This window comes from Bombus huntii, chromosome 16, assembly GCF_024542735.1.
Source record: "Bombus huntii isolate Logan2020A chromosome 16, iyBomHunt1.1, whole genome shotgun sequence".
NCBI lineage: Eukaryota > Metazoa > Arthropoda > Insecta > Hymenoptera > Apidae > Bombus > Bombus huntii.
In genome coordinates, this window is record NC_066253.1 from 4,447,319 (window position 1) to 4,453,497 (window position 6,179).

Below are 6,179 nucleotides of genomic sequence, written 5' to 3' on the forward strand. Positions count from 1 at the left end.
CCATGTTCGAAGGGGCAAGTAACGCGGCTCGTAACTGCGGTAGGTAGGATTCTGAAAGGACTACAGCGAGATCCTATGCGAAGAATTCCTAAAAGGTACGGTTCACTCCACCTATAGTTCCTCCCTTACCAAATATTCCATGTATTTCCAACACTTTATACGTACTAGAGTTTACAAGACCGGAGTTGAAATTGAGTTGGTCCAGGTTAGATTCGATCTGGATCTAGATTAACACTACTATTCAGTAATAACGAAAATAAGATAATCTCTTTTGTTATATAGTATATTTCTATGTATTGAAATTAATTTACTATAACAATATATTACAAATAATATACTAATTAAATTTTGTATCATTTAATACTACTTTGATGCGACTACAATAATTTGATACCATGAAAATGAAATGTAGAAGCTAATAAAAAAATGCTTCATTGGAAGTTAAGAATGTCTGAAAATATATTTTAGAGGCAATGTACGTCTTTCTACTCCTTTAAGCGAGAGTGAGCTATGAATATCTTACCTGTTTATTTTACATAAGATCCTCTTGTACAATACTCTACCAATTAACAGTACTAGTCAATCAATAAGTTACAAGTTATGGAATATAAACTTCTTTATTATAACTGCACATTCTCACATGAAGTAGAATAATCAGTTGACGTGTAAGTTATAAAACTAACAAATACAATTTTATTTATTTTATTACCAAGTTTGTTATGTAAGAGAAGTTATTGATACTGACAATACTGGCTTGTGATTAATACTGGCTTGTGATTTGTAATTTGTAAAATTCCCCATATATGCAAATTTTTGTGCGAATTCATATTTTTATATACTGATGAAACAAATGGAATTTAACAGCAAGTAGAAATTTATTTCATTCACCGAATATTATAATATACAGTATACATTGAAAATTTTGTACATTTTTGCATATTATGTGCGTTTTGTGCATTTTTGTAATTTTACAATTTCAAATTCCTTATAAATGCATAAAAATCGGTAGTTTATTATTTAAATAATGTCATTAATTAATTGTACAAGATGGACCAATGGTGAAGTTAGCGAAGTTAACACGTACAGTAGTGTACATACCTGTGAGATTCGATACCTCGCCGCTCGCGTCGCATCTTTCGATTATCGAACGAATAGTTTCGCACGTTACGCGTTCTTTGACGAATCCGTTGAAATCAAGCGTAATTTGAGTTTGATTTTCAATAAATACGTGATACGTTAGATTGAAATGTGCGATGTCGGCGGCGTGTCATAAGTTGTAATAACGTGTATTGTGTGTGCAGTCAATAATGATCACCTTGTCCATTGTACCAGGATTTGTTTACTCGCCAAAGCACGTTACTCGTTCAACTGGTGAGCGTCGAAGGTGCAACAAATCATTTTCGTTTGAATTACGAAGCTGCTGACGTTCATTGGAATGCCGATAAAAAGAGTTACGAGATCCGTGAGTTTTTTATTAATTCATATATTATATGTACATTATTAATTCACACGCACGATAGATACTTGTTTTATATCGGAAATCGTATTGGTGGATGATTTTTTTTTAAGCGTTTGCATCAACGTATTTCGAGATGTTACAGATTTTATCATAGCATTTTATTACAGCAATATAATACATTTAAGATGATATTGTAACAATTTCAAAAGTGTAGAAACATTGATAAATGTATATTATGTCTTGTATATGCTTAGTTTCTCTGTACACGATAGCTATAATTGATATAACTGGCAGCCATTTTGTTAAAATTTCATTCGTATGCTAAAAGGTAATAGACTTGGATTTATACGTAATAAAATCTTAGTTGAAATTTGCACGTTAGCGAAATTGTAATTATTAGTCGTTTCAATTAAAAAGAATGCAAGATTGATATAATAATTATTCTTTTAAATGTGTTTTTAACATTTATAAGAGAAAGAAAGTAATGACCTTAGAAAGAAACTAACCTTGAGAAAAAATCATCCGACAGAGGATAATTGGTAATAATAACTTCTATCTCGTGCTATATATAGAACGATTAATGCAAACAGATCACATGGCCAACCTTGATCAAGAGTTACAGCCTCGTTGCAGTTCGTTCACCTTGTTTGCGGTTATCTATACACCAAGTGTTTCCAATGATCATTTTTCATACCAATATAGATCCGCAGACATCTGATCAAATCACTACCAATCATATTGCACGAATAATTTCTAATTTGAATCAACTGTAAATAATCGGGTAGAGTCTCACTGTATTGTCTCAATTTTATTAAAGAAATCCGTGAACACAACGACGGCTGTAATTCAAAACCAAGATTCAAATAAACCCCATGCTCATACGTGTAAATGTAGAATTTGACTAAATTTAAATGCCAAGTGTTCATTCGTAAATGGAATATTTTAATGATATTTAAGCCATGTACTAAAAAGGTTCGGCCGGACAATTTTAACCGTGAAAATAAATATTTAATTAAAATATTATATTTTTACTGCCAACGCTGGTACAACTACTGCTGTTTTTTACTATAAGGTCTTTTTATTCGTATTAAAATGACAATATTCTATTTTTAATATGTTCTTTATCGTACATTGTATTTTGTGCTAATTTTTTGTATTAAGTGCCGACGGTAACGTTCTTTTATTGCTACTAAAATTACAATATTCTACTTTTTTATCATATTTTTTTATCAAATATCGGTGTTTTTATTGCTAACTGTAAAGTTGCCGTATTGATATTAAAATTACAACATTTTATCGTATTTTTTTATCGTCTTTTTCGTGTCAACGGTAAGATTCCTATTTTCTAATTATATTGCTTTAACTATTTTACTTATTAACGTTGAATTATTTGTAAATCCATATATGTACCGTTATTCGAAGAATTTCGATTTGATAATTAACGCACATGTCCGTCGCGTAAACGTACAGAGACAAGACTACGGGTGTTGGAAAAATGAAAAGAAGGAAAAAAAGAAAGGAAATTTTCACCCGTGTATGAAAAGCACATCGACACGGCGTCGAAGAATTAGAGCAGTCACGTGATTTTCCGTACAATTGGCTCCGCGTGCGGCATATCGATATCGAACGGGTTCGTTACGCTTTCTAAGTAGGCCCGTGCTCGAATATTTTTCCTGGAAAATGCTAGATTGCCTCCACAATGGGCAATTACACGCGCTTGTAAGCCTTTCCGATTACGGACGTTCGAACGCGTCCCATTCGCATTTCCCTTTGTCCTCGTCTCCCGTTCACCTTTTGTACGAACGCACGGCCAATTAGAGGAAGACTCGTCATCGATTTAGCTCACGTTCGACCCTCCAAAACCGAAGAGAGTCATTCTCTATTATTCCAGTTTTTTGGAATTTTTTAACTTTTAGTTAGATCCAAATTAGTTATCGATCTCTCTCTCTCTCTCTCTCCCTCTCTCTCTCCCTCTCTCCCCTCTCTCTCTCCCTCCCTCCCTCCCTCCCCCCCCCCCCCTCTCTCTCTCTCTCGGCCGTTGAAGAGTAGAGTATTATTTACAGGTATTTCAATTTTTAGCAATTCGTACTTTTGAACTTTCGATCGGATTAGGATTAGTCGGCTGTTTCGTTTTTGTTCGTAATTTGGACGTTTCAGAAAAAAAAGTAAATAAAACAGACAATTTTTTCTGGCGACACGAATTTTTCCTCAGAAACCAGAGAATCATTTTTAGTGATAGTAAATGTTAGTAACCTGAATTCCCGATTAGATCACGATTTCTCCTGGAACTTAAAAGAATTATTTCCAGCGATTCGAATCTGAAAAATGCAATGTGTTGAAAACTGAAGATTCGAATCTTTCTATCATTTACCATCGGTTGGATTATTATTTTCGCGAAAATTTACTATTGATTTTATTCTTATTAATATTAACTTCGGGGTAACGCCTTATACAGGTTGGTTTAATAATCACACACAATAGTGGACGAAAAGAAGTTTAAAGGGTACAGTAAAGAAGATTGCACAATTTTACAAAACTGAATTATATTAGGTGATTGTTAAAAGCAACGGATATATAATGTTAGTGTTCCTAAATAATAGGCGTATTTCTAAATAAAAATGCGAATGTTCAACGTAAGTTTCACGTTAGCTTCGGGTTTAGTCTTAATGTGAAATTAACAGTAGTTAGAATCGTTCGCGACACTCTTTAAAATGATATTTTTAAATAGCCCAGTTCAACGTATTGCTGTAAAGAAAAAAAAAATTGGACGTTCCGAATAAACTGTAACGCGTTATCTGTATAAATTTCGAAATGAAAATGTGAGATGAATTAAGGGAGATAAGATGCCGAATGTTTGTATACGATATGGTTGTCTATCGGTTCCACGGGGAAGTGGCATATTGACACAGGTAGGTAACGGAATTACGGGATCGCACATACGTTAAGATGACACAATCAAGACTGATAACGTTAAGTAAACGAGGATATTAATGGAGGCGCAAACGTTGCCTCGCAAACAAAACGGGGTTCGCTTTTATCTGTCTTTATGGCCACCATAACTCTCCTCCGAATCACCCTATACATTCCTATAAATCAATGTCCAACCGTTTAAATTTAAACCGATCGTTCCACTGTATAAAAATCACATAATTTACATCAATGTAAAACTATCCGTGCAAATGTATGCGATATATGCGATGAACAGTTTAATTATTTCATGTTAATAATTATCGTATAAATGTAAAGGAAAATTGAAGAGAAAAATGTAAGATATATATCGTGTTTAATGTATAGTTTCTGTACTATGTAGCTGGCCGACTAATATATATAGAGTGGTTCATAAAATATATTCCAGACATGGTAAAATATACTGTACAATTGATACAACCAATAGGACTAATATTTGCGTGGAAGTTTAGTTTGGGTTTTAATTCCGGATTGCTGCACTATGAATTATTAATGCAATTTCCACGTAATACATCAATCCTACAGTTTGCAAACACAAAAGAATATGTTAATATAGCAATGTAATGTTACGATGATTGAATGTAATGTGTACAAAAATAATAATTAACGCATATTGTGTATATAGAATAATGATTAAAATATCAGAAACCTGACAATGATATAGCCGGGAAAACAATTGCAAGGCAAGTGATTAACAAAAGTTCAAACATATCGAAGCTCCTTCTTGTCGTATTTTAGCCCTCGGAAGCTGTCATCGAAGGAAATCATTTCGATGTTAAGGAACGATGTGTAACGTTTCAGTCGCGTACAGTAGAATCGATAAAGTCGAAGAAATATGCTTAATACAGATGAGAGGTAAAAGCTTGCCGTTGCAAAAAATAAAACTTCACTCATAGCAGCTTCCAAAGATCAGGATTCGAACTGCACGAAAAAAAACTGTAGAACGTGCAAAAGACTCGTCGACAAATAGCCTTAAATACGTCAATCGCGATATTGGCGTGTGTCCGGCATGAAATTCTTGGAACTATAGATGGAGACCGCGAGCCATAGTTTTTTTATCGCGCGTCGCGTCGAGAAATTTGAGCCGACAAATATTTGCTTCACTGCTCGCTGTAATTATTTTCGTCTTAGACGGTCATTATATCGCATGCAGGTGTACGTGTCTGCGAAGGAATCGTGAGAAATAAGAAACGGCGAAGAAAAGGGAGGCGAGCATTAAGGAACAGATTGAAAGTTGAATTATTGAGTCGACGCTTGCTATGTAAATCATAGGAAAACGTTACTTCGCTCTGTTCGCCAACAGCCTGATGTAGTTTTCCCATTTTCTTACGCGGAAACACATTTGTTTCTTTGCCGGGTCCTCGTCTAATTTTCTGACTCCGCTGTAACAAGCTACGTCGCCCATGGGAAACCAACCCCGTAGAGATCCCTTCGCTCCGTCTGGCTATTCACTCGAACCGTAATTTTATGCTAATTGAATAACGAACGATGACTGTTTATAAATGAAGATTTCAAAATTCTCTCGAGTGAATAGCGGCCCTGAGTTATGGAAATTTGTGTTAGGATTGATTAGTCGTCGAGACTGACTTTGGCTTTGCGGATAAAATAATTCGAAATAAGATTGACTTTCACCAACGGGACTTGTCAGTTATTAAATTTATTATCATTAATTTTATTATTGGATAGTTTAACATTTGTTATTAAATTTATTACTAGTATTAAGTTGAGACTTGAAGATTCTTTTATTTTTACC